Here is a 17044-nt window from a genome sequence, read left to right as displayed (position 1 = left end):
TTGAATACTTTGGGTGCCCCTGCTGAACAAACCCCAGGTCAGCCTACAGGCATCTGGGTATCCATGTGGAAGATGTCTCAACAAAGTGATCAAGAAAAGCAAATCCATATATGCCATCCAGCAACCTAAAAATGCGGCATTTCTAGTAAGGTCCTTAGTTACAGAAGGAATTTTGCAGGGATTCACCAACCATTAAAAATCACATCCATGGAGGAAACTCACGGCTTACCTGTTCTTAATCTAATCTCATTTTACATGTTTACAGCTGTCTGTAAAATGTCTAGCGCTCATAATTTTAAACTATGAGCCTGACTCTCCCGGAGTTAATTGGGCAAAAGACCCATTGCCATTTTACGTTAAGAGACTAAGAATTGGGTCCGTGTTGGTTTTTATGAGTCTTCTTTCCTGTAGCTGCAGTGGGCCCAAGAACAGCTATGTGCTGATTAAAAACCTGCCCACTTTCAACCACATTTTCAGAGTACAGCTGAGTTTGGTGAATTCCTCTAAAGCGATCAAAAGAAAGATCTTATTTTTCTCTGTGTAGGAGTAATTACTTTGCCAGGCATTCAGTAATGTTCTCTTGACAAAAATCATATCTACAGTTTGATGAGCTTTCACTATTGCTGTAAGATCAAAGAAGTCAACACTTCTTTATATTAAGATGTCCCTGCACTCAACATTTTTTTTTTTATTTGTGGTGAGATATATCCCCACAGGTAAAGGCATCTCCTCTGACACCAGAATGGGAGAGGGGAAAAAGGAGTTACAACCCCTCCTAAGATTACAGGCTTCGAGTGCCTCCTGGACATCAAAACCATCTCGTACCTTCTTAGGGGCAAAATGCCCTAGTGTTTCTCAGACAGCTGTCAAAATCCTCAGCTCTGCCACTCTTGTGTGTTGTTTCTTGTCAACGTAAAACTCTGCTGCACTTTGAACCTTTGAAGCAGGGGCAAGAATGAACTGAACTGAATCTAACAATAACAACTGATACAGAAATTGGGGAACGTTGCACACGTTATTCTGATGTGGGAAGATAATGAATGGGGATGTGCTCAACGACAAGGTGCCATTGCACCCCTGCAGTACCCCAGCTCCTCAGAACTGTATCTAATGGGATGCTGCTCCTACAATCACATGGCTCTGGGAAGTTGGTAGAGTAGAAAATACATATGTATACAGTGTGGGGCTCAGCACGCCAACTGGCATTGAACTTCACACAACCCAACTGAAAGTCAGCTGCTGCCAGTGAAGGAGACCCAAGTGCCCTTCCCCCATACAGGCCAGGTGACCCATGATCTTCAAGTCAACGTATTTCGTAAGTGATTAAGAAGGAGGGGTAGAGGTAACATTTTCATATGAACTCCAGTCAAATCTTTGGTAGAGACCTACTCTGAAGAGGGGTTGGAGTGAGTTGGAGAACTTCTCTATAGCTTGCGTGAATGGTTCAGATAAGGCTTTTAAAATGCACAGCTCCATGGAGACCTCACCAAGAATTCCTGACTGGAAAACCCACTGCACTCTACCTCTGCAGCTGCCAAAAAGCAGCCAGCGAAAAAATATGTCTTTTCCCATCAATACGGGTAATAATTCCCTTCCCCAAGCCAGTGTGAGTAGCCCACAGTTGTTAACTAGTCTAGGCAAAACAAATAAGGTTGTGTCTCCGTTTTCAGAAAATCTGACAGCATGGAGAATTGAGATTGATATTAAAGTTCCACGAAAATAGCCTAAAAAGCTTGGTGGGAGAGAAAAGATGAGGAGAATAGTTTACTGGATTGGGTACAGAGAGAGGAAAGGGAGTCAAGTAAAAGAAAAGAGGGTGGTTTTTTAAGCCATGAAGACACGTCTGATTTTGCAGATCAATTCTAGTAAGTTCAGAGCAGAAGGAGCAGTAAGGGAATGAAGGACAGAAGAGCCGACTTTCATTTTGGCAGAAGGCTAAATGAAAAAGGGCTACAATGTGTGATTTAAGTGAAGAAATTAGGCAGTGCAGGCTGGGAAATTAAAGACAGGGAAAGAAAATGGATGAATGGGAAACGCTTTTGTAAAAGAACCTGAATATAAAACTTCTAGCAACTGATGCCTTAGCTAGTACCAATGTCTGGAAAATAGGATTTTTTAGTGCTTTCTGCTTCTTGCAGAACTTTTATAATATAAAAATCTGGTCTGTATTTTTCAAAACCCTAAATATAGGAGGGGAAAATGTTCTCTGTCAGAGAGCCTTTTTTGATTAATGAAGAAATGCAAGTGTAAAATAAACCATTCAGTATTGCGGAAATATTTGTGAAGTATCTGAAGCGGACAGTAAGGGCCCAGTCTAGGTCTGCTTACAGTTCAAACCCACAAGAAAGTCAGTGGAAGTTTTGAACACCTCAAAACGTATGTAGTGATTGAGTGTAATGTAATGATTGAATGTCAGCCTTTGGTATTGTTGAATGGGTATTTCCCACAAATCCTGACTGTGTTCAGTCTCTGTTCTCGTTTCCTGACAGAGGGCGAAGTAGCATGAGATGATCAGGGGCCTCTTTGTGGAAATGGGGTTAGGGGTCTTGGCAAATCAAGGTACATTCATCTGGTTTACCCCCCTGACACACGCTTGGGTACCCAGAAATTATTTGTACCAGTTCAGTTTCTCTAATTACTTTCAGATCTGGGGCAAGTTTGTTTCACTAAAATTTATCTGTTCCCAGCAATTACTCTGTTTTGTGCAGAACTCGCTTCTGTTTTAGATTTCCAGGGAAAGAAAGAAAATATATATTAAGTCTCAGTTCCTCTGGTTAGAAAATTACCCTAAGTATACATTCAGTTTAAACTGTCTGAAAGCAAAGAGAAACTTCTCCTTGATACAGATGAATGTTTTCCCTTGTGATCTAACAACTAGAAATTGAATGAATGTGTGTGTGTAATTTTAGATCCCAAATCAAATACTGAACCAAAACCAATTTCTCAGAGTCCTTTCATTATCTGAAAATAAAAGGCAGAAAAACAGCTGTCATAAACAAGTAATTATTTTAATTTTAATGCCACACTTCGTGGCCTGACAGCAAATACCCTAGTCGCAGTCTGTCCTTTCCCTTATCTAGTTTGGGGGGAAAAAAAAAAAAAAAAAAAAGAGTATAAATCATGTTAAAGCAATTGCACATGTAAATGAATCCTCTGGAAACTAGATACCTTCGCGCTGAAATAACTAGAGGCTCTCCTTGCAGCGTTACTCCGGCGAGATCTAGCGGGTGGAAATTACTGCTAAAACTCTCGAGGGACTGCATGCCGCCGCCAAAGAAACGTGCACGCCGATTTTCAGCTCACCGACTTTGGGCTATTTTGTCGGGTTTATAGCGTGGTCCGCTCCCGCAGCTTGTCCGTCCGAGCCCCGATGCTCTGAGAGGTCAGCGGGGCGCGGGGGGGCGCCCCACCGGCGCGGAGGGCCGGGCCCACGGGCGGGCGGGTCGGACCCCACGGCGGCCGCGCCCGCGGGCAGCGGCCCAGGGCCGCCCGGTCCCGGCGGGGTCTGCGAGCCCACCCGCTCCTCCCGCTCTTCGGGGCCGCCGTCCCGGGGCCGCGGCGGCGGGGCGGGGGGGGGGGAAGGCGCGGGAGCCGGGGCGGGCGGCTCAGCCCCCGTGCGCGGCGGGTGGGGAGCGGTCCCCGGCACAGCCCCCCGCATCACCCCGCTGCACCGGGGCCGGGCCGGGGGGGATTACCGCCGGCGGCGGCGGGGGGCCTCGGCGCGGGGCCGGGGAGAGAGGGATTAATGTATTAGCGCCGCTTGCTCCTGCTCCTGGCTGGGTCGGCCCCGAGACAGGGATTAGGGCAGCGAGCGACCACCGAGGCGGGATTTGGGCGGAGGGAAGGGGGAAAGGAAGACAAGCGGGCGGGCGAGCGAGACCTGCGCTAGCCGCGGCCCCACTCCCGGGGCAGATGCACCCCGGGTATGCGGCGCGGCCCGGCCCCGCGCCCTCTGCCAGGCGGCAGCATGCGCAGGGCCCCGCCGCCGCCCCGCGCACCGCAGCGGCCCCTGCTGCCGCTCCCGCAGCCCGCGGAGGAGCCGCGCACCCCCGCCGGGCTGCGGGCGCCTGCCCGGCACCGTGCCCCCGCCGCCGGCGGCCCGGGCTACTCCGGCCGCTCGCGGGCGTCTCCGCACCCCAGGTTTCGCGGCCCCCACCGCCTCTCCGCGCCCCGTGGGCGCGGAACGACCATAATGGTTGGTGGCGGCAGCGACACCCCCGGCGGGACGGGCAGGGGCCGGGGGCGCCGGGTCCCCTCCGCTTGCACCTGCTCGACATAAGCCCGGTAACGCTCAGCACCGGCCCTCGCCGGCGGGGAGGTGTCGCTAGCAGCAGCGTCGCCGGTAGAGAGCACTGGAACGCGGAGCCGCTCTCCCTCCCGCCCCGAGACGCGGCAGCCCACCGCTGCCGCCGCCACCGACCCCCGCCCAGGGTTCGGCGACCCGCGCCCCGCCGCGCCGCGCCCCGCCCTGCCCGGCACCGCCGAGGCCCCGCCCCTCACCCGCCAGCCCCGCCCCCTCGGAGGCACCGCCCGCCGCACGGCGGGGCGGGGCTGCCGGGCACGTGTCCCGCCCGTCGCGGCGGGCGGGGCGGGGCGAGAGGAGGGGCGGGGCGCGGCCGTCCGTCCGTCCGCCCGCCCGCAGCGGTCCAGTCCGGGCTTTGTCTCCGCCTCCGCCGGCGGAGCCGCGTCCCAGGGGCAGGGAGGCGGGCGGCGGGCGCCGAGGGGAGGCAGGGCAGCGGCAGGCAGCGGCGGGCAGCGGGAGACAGCGGGGAGACAGCGGCTCCCCAGTCCTCGCCGCGCACAGTCCAATGCCCGGCAGCCCGGGGCGAGGAGCGACTGCGCTTTCCTGCCGTGGCACGGCGAGTGCCTCCAGCCTAGGAGTTTTCCTGAAGCAGCCGTCACACCGGGAGCACTTTTGGTAGAGAGGGAGCAGCAGGAAACCCCGAAATGACTTACCTCCCGAGGCGCCACTGAAGGGGACTTACTGGAGTGGAACCGTAGTGGAATTTGGGTCTGGAGAGGAGTTGCTAACGCTTTTTTTTTTTTTTTTCTCCTTCTTCTCCCTGTTCCCTCCCCTCTTTTCGCCCATCATTGGAAATGAACAAATTGCATTTGCAATTCAGAAAGTAGAAATACTAAATATTCCATCCCCCGGGAAGCACACATGTAGTAATGACAAAGGATTGCAAAGGAGAGAGTGGCTCCAGTTTCCCAGAGAGATCCCCTTAAATGGATTACTAAATGGGACACTACATCAGCTAGTTCTGTCCTCTAGCTGCCCAGATACATGCACCGAAAAGGTACAGTACTCCCCCGTCCGTATCCCTACCTGATGTTTTGGCGTTGCTCGGAAAGGAAGGCTCCCGGGCCGCCCCGGCAGGCTCGGGAGGAGCGAGGATGGTGTGTGGTTTAAGGCTGGCTGCTGCTGTCTCGACAGCGTTTGCAGCGCCTAGGGAGGAGAAGAGCCGCCTGCAAGTGCACACGCTGCGCTTACTGTTGCCACTTTCCAGGCATCTCGTGGTTTCGCCTTTCTTTTCTTTTTCTCTTCTTTTTTTCTCCCCCCTTCCCCCCCCCCCCCCAGCTGCTTAACGTGTTAGCCTTCCTCCCTAGCCCCCTGGCACGGCTTGCATGCGCGGTGCTCCGGCTCCTCTCCGCCTCCCCAGCCCCGAGCCCTGCTCGCAGCGGGCCGGCGGCAGGGGGTCGCGCCCGCCGGGGCGCCGCGGGACGCCGCTCGGCGGGGCTGGGGCCGGGCCACCGCCCGCCTACCCCGGGGCCGCCGGGCATCGTGTGGGGCTGGGTCGGGGGAGGGTGTCTTTGTTACAGGGACAATGTGGGCGCTCCGTGCAGAGGCGTAACCTCGCGGTCTCCGCTCTTCCATGCGGGGTAGCTGGGTTGCGGTTTATTTATTTATTTATATTATTTTTCTTTTTTTTAGTGGTTTTTTTTTCCCCCCCCAAGGCTGGGGTTGCGTTTTAGGGGAAGGAGCCGGGAACCGAGGAAACTTCTCCTGCGGCGCAGCCCCCGGTGCTGCCGCGGGCTTTGTTCGCGACCGTGGGCTGGGGCCGCCGTCTCCCCTCCCCGCCCCGCTCCCCGCGGACAGCGGCCGCCTTCCCCTCCGCCCCGGCCGCAGCGGAGAGGGGCTGCCGGCTGCCCTCCCGCAGCCCCGGGTAGAAGGGCGGCTCTCGGGCAGGGCTGCTCCCCGCCCCTTTCCGCCGGGCGCCGCCAGCCGCTCCCCGCCGGCCGGTGGCTCTGCCAGCCGCTTCGCCCCGGCTGGTGGGCGCAGGGCAGGCGAGCTGGCCCCGGCGCCGAGCCCGGGGGAGACCGGACCCCTCGGGGCGGCCCGGCGGGCGGGGACCATCGCGGGGCAGCCCAGCTCCTCTCCCTCTGCCCGCACCCTTGCCCGGCCGCTCCTTCAGCCCCTCTCCTCCCTCCGGCCCCGGGAGAGCCGGGAGAAACAGCGGAAAAGAAAAAGTTTTTCTAAAGGGGAATATCAGGGCCGGCCGGCACAAAGGAGTTCCTGTTCGGCCAGCCCTCCCGGAGGGGCTGCGGTCTGGCGGCGCGACGCCCCGCGCCGCCGGCGAGCCCCGGAGCCGGCGGCGGGGCGCGGGGAGGCCGGACGGGGGCCGGGAGCGGGGCGGCTTCGTGCCGTTGGTGCTGAGGAGGGGGCAGGATGCTGAGGAGGGGCGGGATTCCCCCCCTACACGCATACACGCCCCGTCCCCGTGTATTCATGGGCAGCGAAGGCTCCCAGCTGAGGGCAAGGTGCGTTGGGAGCCGTGGCTGCGGCTCCGCGGGAGCGGCAGCCCGCAGGACCCCCCCCCCCCGGGCTGTGCTCCTGCCGGCGGTGCGCTGGGGACGCGGAGCCGAGCCGCGGGGGGGGGGGCGGCGGCGGCTCGGGCAGCCCCTGGGGCCGGCTGAAGCGTCAGCACCGCCCTGCGCTCCGCCGCCGGGGAGCGCGGCGAAAAGTTTGGGTCTCCTCCATCACGCGTGGAGAAAGTACCTGCTTCTTGCGAGGGCTCGGCCGTCCCACCGCCCCCTCCTTCCTTGCTTCCTTCCTTGCTTCCTTCCTTCCTTCCTGCCCGAGGGAGGCGTTTCCCGGGGGTGGCTCCGGCCGGCGTGCGGATGGGGGGCTGGCGGGGGAAGCGTGGCTGAGGCTGAAGCTGAAGCCCGGTCAGTTGCAGCGGAGATGCCCTTCTGCCGGCCGCCAGCGCCTCTGTCCTGCCTGGCTCTTCCCAGGGTGAGTCGCAAGGCGGTAACTGCTGGGTTTTCCTTAGGCAAATGGCTCTGTCTTTTTCTAACCTTGACCGCTTGTTCAGAGGGAAATTTGTTCTCCTGTTTCTCTCCCGAGCTGATTGCTGCTTTTGAAGTTTGTAAACATGCGCGCTTGTGCCAGCGTGTGTGCAGCACGGATCTCTAGCTGCTGTAGACAGAAAATTATTTCTCTAATAGAACGGCAAAAATAAAGGCTTTAGTCAGCTCTGTGATAAATTGTAAAAGATGCTAATTCCTGTCTCTGCAAGGTGAATGCTTGATTTTCCAAAGGAGCACACACGGCTTGCAGGTGTTGTAAATACCGAAGAGCTAAATGTCCACAACCGTCTTCTGTCACAGGGCTGCATGTGGGGGCTTATTATGACATAGATTCTGCTAACTTGTGTTTCATATCATCCAGCAACGATATTAATTATTAAGCTAACCTCAAAGATAGTAACTAAAGGCATGATTTTCCCTGTCTTTGCAAAAATTAGTTCAGTGACTGCTTTTGGTTTCTATTTGTTTAAGTGTCATCCAGTGAGCCATTCTCATCCAAGTAATCTTTACTTGGCGGGTAAATCCTTTGGCATCAAAGTGAGAAAGTCCAGCAGAGTCAGGCTCTTTTAATCACAGAACTCCTGGAGATTTTGAGGAGTCTGTGGCATTTCTCTCAGAGTAAGATTTATGCAGCTGTTATCATGTTCAGGGCTTCCTTTGCCATTTGTTTTCAGACCAGAGAAGCAAAATGATCTTGCTCTGGTTAACTTCTGGGTTTTTTTTTTAATGAGACTAATCTAGTGTATTGTGAGGAAATTTGGGTCTGCTCCAGCAAACCCCTTTCTTCATGGAATTCTCTCGTATGTGGTTGAAAGCAAATACTAGCTTCAGTAAGATCGGGAAGATTTGTCACTCTTAAAAAGTACAGTTGCCAAGGCATTTCACTGTCTAGGGTATAATTTTATCTAAAAGGAACCCGTTTTTAACATAGTAGCTTCTCATAAGGTAGAAGACAAAGAGAATATATACTATCTCTTTAAAGCCAAACAATTTCCAATGCATAAAAACGTTCATCTCTGTTCTCCGCCACTCTTCATGGGGGAAAATCTCTGGCTTTCATGGAAGTTTAGTTCAGGAGCAGAATGCCCAGATGAGGTTTCTGTCTGAATGCTAAATGAATTTTAAAATAGTAAGTAATACCATAAAGTATTTTTGCAACATTTGCTTTTCATGTAGTAGGAATCAAATGCTTGAAGCATGGGTGAATACTTTCAGGGAAGATTAATCATATGGTCACAGATGTTTTATGTACTCTCAATTAGTCTACATTAAAACTGTATATTCTTACTTAATGGCAAAACCAACCTTATCAACTGAACTCATAGTACTTGAACCAAAAATAATCGGGCACTAACATCTGTGAGAAACACGACTAGCTAACATCTCTCGCTACTTAAAGATGAAAGTGAGTGTTAGTCATAGTCCCGTCTTAAGGTTTGTAAATAGAGGATCGCAGTTATTGGAGTTTAAGTCTGAAGAAGGAGGTAGGTCGGGCTAAGGATGAGGAGTTGCCTTCATTGAATTTTTGAAAAGGAAAAAAAAAAGAAAAAGAAAAGGAGAGAGATCAAATTAATGACCTGTGATAAATCCAGACTGGGACTGTTTGCATTAAAAAGGAAGTAGGTGATTGTGAACTTGCTTGTGCATGTTTTGTGAAGGGAAGGGGAAATTTGTCATCTTGTTTTGAAGAGCCATACATAAATACACATGAAAGGAGTTCACATGGTTTACAGCAGGGGAGACATAAAATGTTTTAGGATTAAATTGACCTGAGCTAATACATGCCCAGCATCCAACTTGTTTGCAAGAACACATTGTTATACTACCCAAACAAATGTTTTGTGTATAGTACCTGGTTCCCATACACTATAGCAGAGTGCTGAAAACAAACAACCGGGTAAATTCTGGAAAATAGCATTCAACTCTGTTTGACACAGCGTAGGCTGGAGAAAAGTTGAACCGTACTAAAAGAGAAGTTTTCACTATCCTAATTTGATACAGATGCTGCAGTATTTTACCTCTTACTATTCATTTATTGAGGAGGTAAATCTTTAGCCCTTATCCTTCCCAGTCTCATTCATCCAAGTAAGCTTTGCTCACCCAGCAAAGCCTTACTTGCCTGAGTAATCTTCTGAGAGCAAAGGCAGTTGCTGAAATATTACTCAAATAGGGACTTTTTTTCATGTTTACGCCCCAATCTGAAAATAGTGTTCTCTGTTGGGAATCAATACTTGGTGAGGACCTGAAGCTATGGTGCGAGTACATTCGCTCTGGATCAACCTTCAGTGTTAAGTCAGACCTAGGTCTGTGTGTTACGGAGCAAGTTGTGTCTGACAAATTGTGACAGGCTTTGTCTTGACAGGGTGACAGAAAAATAAGAGCAATAAGCAATGCTTTTTACTGGTGACCGTTTGAGCATTTTATGCTCATTGATTCTGTGTATCAGGATTACTCTGAGATGGGTGAGGCATACACAGAGATGATTTTGGCAGTAAGATACGGTCAGTAGTAGCATGGAGTCCAGCTGCTGGATCAACAGCATACAGCAACCATGAACAGTGCTCAAAGGCAGAAACAAGCAGCTGGGGGAAAGCCTGAGCCTGACACCTCTGTATAGGAATATTTTTATTTTTGGCCTGTTGCACCAGTCTCTTGAGTGAGGAACAGCTTAGATGTGCATAGGGTCTATGAAGGCAGAAGTGTGCTTCCCCAGTTCACATGCAAACCTGGCAGACCAGAGTGCATGTCTTTATTTTCTTTATGTGTTGTCTTGAGAGACAACTAAACCATTCCCTATGGCCATGGAAATAACTGAATGTTCACGTTTATACAGTGTTAAGGGATCTTTAATTGTCCATGGTGAACGATGCTTTGGTTTTGGGTCTTGATTGCAACATGTCAAGTATGGCAGCACAGCTCCAAGGCACTGCTTTAGGATTTGAAGGGAAGAGTGCCACCTACTGTGTTACAATTACAGATACTGCATCTCCTGTGTGTCTTCTGGAGTTCCCAAGCTGCTCGTTGGCCTATCCTATTTTAGCAGCTGGAAGATGTGAAAGGATTCAAAATTAAATGTGGTGTGGGAACTGAGGGAGAAAAAAAATTAGAAGAAAAGAGGTGTGCACCTACAACATCAGGGTGTTCTGGAAGTCCTAGGAGGGGTTCATTGAAAGACAGGCACAGAGCCATTTGCAGTTTTTGTCGCTTCAGACTTATAAAGGCTGCTAACAGTTAATAGTGAGGCTACTGGAAATAGAGAAGGGGATGAGAGATCTATGCTTCCCCCCATAAAATAATCATATTCGCAGCTTTCATGCACCAGATGAACATAAATGAGGCTGCCAAACTTATGCCCTCTGAAATCTAAAGTTTAGCTCCAGCTATAGTTTAATAAAAAAAGGAAGTAGATTCACTTTAAAAAAAAAACAGCTTTCAAAAAAGGAAGAAGAAAATGAGAAAAACCCAATATGAATTATCTCATAATTCGCTGCAAAACCTCTTCAAGTCTTTCCCAGTATAGAACTATAGTTATTTATCAGCCAAAAGGAGCGGTGTACTATGCTCTGTGTGAACAGAGTCATTTTTGTATGAAAAGAATTTTTCCCCAAGCCCTAAAGTGTTTCTTTAGTGGCTGAAATAGAGATGTAAAATGAAGTAGATAAACCAGCTATTAACAGAACTGCCAGTTGCTGTGTCTCTAGAGTGAAGACATATGGTAATTCACTACATTCAGTGATGACCTTTCCTTTAAAAGTATTGTTAATAATAGGCATTTCTAGATAGAGTATTTATACTAGATACTTGAAATTCACATATCATGGACTACCCCATGCCATTTTGGGTTTGTTTTTTTTTAAGCTACCGACAAAACGGCTACTGAGGAGCTTTCTGCAGAAATATAGTTTTACAACATTCATGCAGTGCTGAAGTTAAAGAGTTTCTGGGCGCAGACGCACGGCATTGCAGCACATCGGGCAACATGGCAGCATGTGTGCGGTCCTTGGTATGGGAAGCCTTTGGCTCCTTCTCCCTCACCCTCCCCAGGTAAAGCCGAGCCTTGACTGCAGGGTTATATGCTTTGTGTGATACAGGCAAAAAACCCATTCCTATGCTTTTATGATCTCTGTAGCCAATTGCCTTTAGTGAAAACTTAATGCAAGTGGAAAGAAATAAAGAATATTTTTATTATGCCCTTTCACCTTAGTCTGAGACCATCTAGTGGATGAGGACTATAATACTAGTATTTTTACTGGAGATAATAGTGGAAGTTTGATTATGCGCTTAAAAAAAAGGTATTCTTAATCCTCATTAATTTTGCAATGACCCTGACAGACTCACAGGGCCTTCTAGTAATGAAAATGTGTAGGGTATATAATAGATATAGTCAAGTGTTCCAGTTCAGTGGATGGAAAAAGTACGCTTTCATATGAATCCCCAACACAATGGGAAAAACTGTGTCCAAATATATTCCCGACTGCAGCAAACATTACTTCTACTTTCTTATCTTCGTCTGCTCAGCTTCGCTCAGATGTTCTATATATTGAGTATTCCTATGTATGGCTTTGATAGTCAGATGGGAAATTTGCTATGTTGGTTCCTTCGCTATTGTTCATGAACATTTATCCATTACTTGCACTCGAGGCAGCCATTCATTGAAATGTTAATGAGAATTTGAATAGTTTATAGTTCTATAGTATATTTTTTTTTAGCAGAAAAAAAATTGCTGTTTTGTTGATGCCTTTCGAAATCTACTTTTTATTGGTAGATTGAGATGGATTCTATGCTAATTCCTCCTGCATTCCTGAATTATGGCCTAGCTAGGCACTGTCGCTGGGATCTTCATCTATTAATCATGGAAGCTGCTTTCTTATTCGGTTGCCATAGTTTCAGTGCCTCAGATAGTGTTGGGGTGCCTTGGGAAAGGCTTGAGATATACTCGGACTTGCAAGCCTTGCAGTTATTTTGGCAGTAGAAGAGCTCTGAAGGAACAGAGAACAGCATCCAACATTATTCAGAGTTGGACTGAGAGAGGAAACTTCTGGATATGTCTCTCTGGACCTTGTTATGTGAACGTCCAGCTGATATTTACTCCCAAGATTTGCTTTTTGTTGTGTCTTGCTGGTAAAATTGTACACTTCAGAGACTAATGGCCACCTTTATCCATTGCAAAAGCAAAAAAGGCTTTTCATTAGTTCTGCTGATAAATGGTTGGGTAAATTAGGGCATTTAGGGTTTCCTAAGCAATACAGGTAATTTGTTTTACATTCTCTTTTAACCTAGCCACATACAGCATGACATCATGTTTGAGACTGAGTTAATGTTTATTGTTACCTTAAATTTAATAAAATGACAATAAGTACCCTTTTGTTAGCTGCAGAGCAGCTTGAATTACAAAGTAGAAAAGGGGAAATAAACTTTTTTCAGACAGAACTAGTGCTCTTTCAGAACTGTGTTGGCATTGGCAGTATTTTTTTTTAATAATGTTTCAATATCTGTTCACAAATTCAGCATTAAAACATGCATACTTTCAGAAATGGGGAGCTGTGAGTAGTAGGAGATAGCTTTTTTGACAAATGAGGAACATAGTAAAGTAGTAAATAGGTCTAACAGGAAAGTAACTGGAAGACTGACTTGTCAATGTAGTGCTGAATATTAATTGTTTTGTCAGTTATGCGTAATATAAAATAATGCATAAACATCTTTCACTAAGCAAATCATGGTCTCCTTTTTCTTTTCCCATTGAGAAAAAATTTTCATCACTTCTGTGTGAGCAGAAGTCAGCCACATGTTTTAGCAGATACTTAAATCCCATTTCTTTTGCACTTTACATTACAGTGTCTCCAGAATTAAGTGTTTTCCCTCCAGTTCTAATAAAGCAATTTGGTTCTTGCACAGATAAGCTTGATACGTATCGTCTATTCACAAAAAAAAAAAAAAGCCTTGAATATTCACATCAAGCAAAGAATCATGTTAAAAGCTGTGCAGTTTAGATTAAAGAATTCAGTATAATTGGAAGTAATCTGGAAAATTAGCCACTTTTTTACTTTCAGATGGTTAGCTTGCATTCAAAGATGAGTTTTAAAGCTTCAGCTTGGGACTTTACTACCCAATTGTACCAATTTTTCAAGTGAGATCAACAAGCAGATTGAGAATATGTGCCTGTTATTTGTAATCCACCCTCAGGAGTCCTACCAACTGAACAAACTGAAGTCCAAAAATGTCATATGAATTTTAAAGATGACAAAGCTTTGTTTCCTGGTAGATGCATAGTAAATCTGTATTTGTAATTTTATACTGTCACATAGTATGAAAGTTTCTGTTTTATAGTCTGGCTTTTGCGTACTCTGTTGTACATGCATATTTTACATGAAATTAATCCCAGCCTTTTTCCTGTTAAACTCACAATGTGCATGTATCTAGCAGATTGACAGTCTGATAGAACAAAATAATATGCCCTGGTCATTTTGTAGTTCCCTTTGGAAGGGAGCTCATGATTGCATAAGAAAATTGTTACAGTGGAAAAATATCTTAGGTCGAAAGCTGTGGAGGTACAAATTCAGTTGTTTTTTTCTTCTCAGAATTTCTTGTACTCCATTTAGTTTCAGGTTAGGTATAGAATCACTCTGTATAGAAATAAATTTAAGCAGTTCTGTAAGGTAGGTTTGTACGCTCTTTAACATTAATTCATGATTTTTATTGCTTATTATTTATTTTTTACCTCCAATAAACAGGGAAGTGAGTGATAAGTGATTGTATATTCAGTGTAGAGGCCCAGTCTTGTTCCTGTTAGAGAGTAAAGAAGAGTTTCTAGTGAACACCTCAGCAACAAGCCCTTACTCCATTTATAGTTCAATATAGTTCTTTCAGTTTATTTATGGTTGGTCATAAAAGTTCTTCTGCATCCCCAAGCAGCTGAATCTTAGCATCAAATGTACAAATCTCATCAAGGAAAGAAAATAATAATTTCTGGGAAACTAATTGTTACATTTCTGTCTTTTTAGCAATGTTACGGAGTTTGCTTTGCAAATCTTGCACGTGTTGAATAGCATCTTACTGCCTGAATATTCCTGGAAGGATAAAGTTTGGCTTGGGCTGCATGCTCACGAAGGGACCTGAGAAAGAGGAAAGTTGTCCCTGGTGCCTGCCGCCGGTCCCCAGGTGTGGGCAGAGTATGCCCCTGCCCGCTCGTCCTTTGGGGTGGGTGGATGGGGAGGAGTGATGGGAGGGCGGCGGGAGCCCTGGCCTGGGCGCCTGGGTCTGCGTGGGAAATGCCGCGGTTCCAACTGGCACAGGCCAGGAGGATACTACTGCATCCTGTCCCAAAACGCCAGAGCAAGGAAAAAGATGGGAAGGGATGCCTTTGTGCTGTCTGGAGCAGCTCTTCTGCTACTTGCTCTACGTGCAGGGTACAGCCCAGTGTCTGTCACCTGATGGCAAAGTAGAGGTTGAGTCCCATGGGATTATCTTTCTTGAGTAGTACTTCACGCCATGAGCATGGCTAAATGCAGCCTGGTATTTGATTCAAAATGCTTTTTTTATTATATAGAGAGGATCACAGGCTGTTTAACTGCAATCTTGAACCTCGGGTCATAGTCTTTATAGTACTGGCTTTTCATCATAGCTCTCTAATGAAAGAAGGGCATCATGCATTAAAATCAACTTTTGAATTTAGTTTTCTGTATGAACAGAATTTGGTACTACGTGTATAAACTTCTAATAGTGTTCAACCCATTCCACTTCTGAATAATTTGTACTTATTAATTACAAATGCACAGCTTTTGCAATTACAACTTACTAATCCTAACCATATTAATCAGACATGACCACAGTTAAATTAGTTTTTTAAATCTGCTGTAGTCTGTTATAAGAGGGTGATTATATAACGTATTTTTTAAGAACTATGTCCATGCAGTAAGACTTTCTTTTATAGAAATACATTGCACAGAATTTTTTTTGTCCTTGGAAAGGAATTAAAGAGGAGAGTCTTTTCAGGTTTCACGAAGAAGTAAGACCAACTTTTTTCTAGTGATTCTTTGGGATGCTTTTTTCCTCACCCGGTGAAATTATTCTTGAATTTGAATAGGAATTTGTTTTTCTTTAAAAAGAAATTAAGAACTGAATCCTTAAAGAGCTGTTGTGGGAAGAGGAAAGATTTTTTGCATGAGCTACTACACTTTTTCATTATTATCTGCAAGGTGTTTCCTTTTAATTCTGTTGTAGGGAAGTTCAGCATGTTCAGATACACTGAGTAATTCCGTCACGAGACGCGTATGTTGTAGGGTGGTGTTGTCTTTTTTGCTTTATCCTGTTCTAAGCATAAGACCTAGAGATACTGCCAGAACACTTCCTTTCCCAAGATAAAAAAAAAAAAAAAAGATCCTGTGCTTGTTCAACAGCATGTGTAGTCCGAAAGGCAAATTTAGCCAACCTGGAGCTAATAGCCTGAAGGTGTGAGATGAAGGCTGGTGACTGACTGGCTGACTGTGAGAATAATGCAGTTTTGATTTGTCAGAACATTTTTCTTAGAGTGCTACATACATATGTTAAAGTATCCATCAGAGAAAAACTTCGAAAATAAAAGGCAAAGTGTGGAATAGAGTAAGTTCCCTGACACGCAAATTCTAATTCCTTTTCGGTGCACCCTTTACATTTTTGACCAGTTATTTTTGTTTGTGTTCATCTGTGTGTGCCATAAGCTCTCTTTTGTAGCTGAAGTCCTGGCGGTAACATCATTTGCAAAAAAAACCCAAATAGCACCCAACTCAGGTGTTGTTTATGTGAGAGAGGCAATTCAGCCAGGCCCTTTCTGATAACATGTTGGTGCAACTAAATGCTGGTGATGTGCTGCAGAAGGGTTGAAATGTAGACTGTATAATGACTGCTAATGTCGGAGAAGGGGTCTGTAAAAATGCTTGCATTGATTTACCTTGAATAGCAAATCAGTTCTTTAGACTTTTTTCTTTTTTTTTTTTTTTGCCATAAATGTCAGTAATCTGTTTTAGTTTGAAACAGATGAAAGAATTCATTGTTGTCACAGTCAAAGAACTTAAATAACTTTTCAAAACCTGGAGCACCTACACGGATGCTTAAACCCCTGGTTTTTTTAGAAGGACTAATCCTGACCTCCTCCTTTGTGCCAGACTCCCAAGATCCAAATATCTGGACACCCAGCTGTAAACCTTTATTCAAACAAGTTGCCTTGGCTTACATGAATATGTCATCAAAACAATTACATTGCTCTCGTAGATAAGTGCAGAGGAGCTGGGCTGAGGCATAAAAATATGGGTTAGCAGGATCTAATGATCTGTTAACATCAAACAGAAAAATGAGGGCACAGTTTTGCTTCAGATTGCACGTCCATATTTATTTCACCAGGCATGGGATTTGTCTAGAAAAGCTAACTGCTGACTCGTTCATATCAGTGACATAAACCTTTTTGACTTCAGCAGGAGTCATTAATTACTGAAATTTTAAATTTTTGGAGGAAATTAACTCATGAGCATATCAAAACCATCAAGAAGGCATTGTACTGTAATGGCATCTGTACATTGAATTGATATTTTAGCTTCAAAGAGTCTAGTACTGGAAATTTCTCAACAGTAAACCAGCAGAGAACATGTTAGTAGGGGGGCTGGAGTGCTACTTCGCAGCTGTGCTGCCTACTTCTAGACAACCATCGTATGACAGCCTGCTCTAGCAACTTACCCGCATTTAAAAAACAGGGTTGTGTAAG

The 17044-nt window shown here is 46.8% G+C and overlaps 1 protein-coding gene across 1 annotated transcript in view; it reads left to right on the top strand.

The window, feature by feature from the left end:
- The first annotated feature begins 5102 nt into the window (after nucleotides 1-5102).
- Nucleotides 5103-17044, top strand: part of SEMA6A (semaphorin 6A) — a 114319-nt gene continuing 102377 nt past the window's right edge. The window contains exon 1 of the mRNA XM_050912761.1: nucleotides 5103-5300. The gene's annotated coding sequence lies outside the window, so the exon portion shown is untranslated. The remainder of the gene's footprint in view (nucleotides 5301-17044) is intronic.

Source organism: Gymnogyps californianus, chromosome Z (assembly GCF_018139145.2).
Source record: "Gymnogyps californianus isolate 813 chromosome Z, ASM1813914v2, whole genome shotgun sequence".
NCBI classification, from domain to species: Eukaryota; Metazoa; Chordata; class Aves; order Accipitriformes; family Cathartidae; genus Gymnogyps; species Gymnogyps californianus.
The sequence above is the reverse complement of the archived record's forward strand: the minus strand, read 5'-3'. Positions and strand labels throughout refer to the sequence as shown.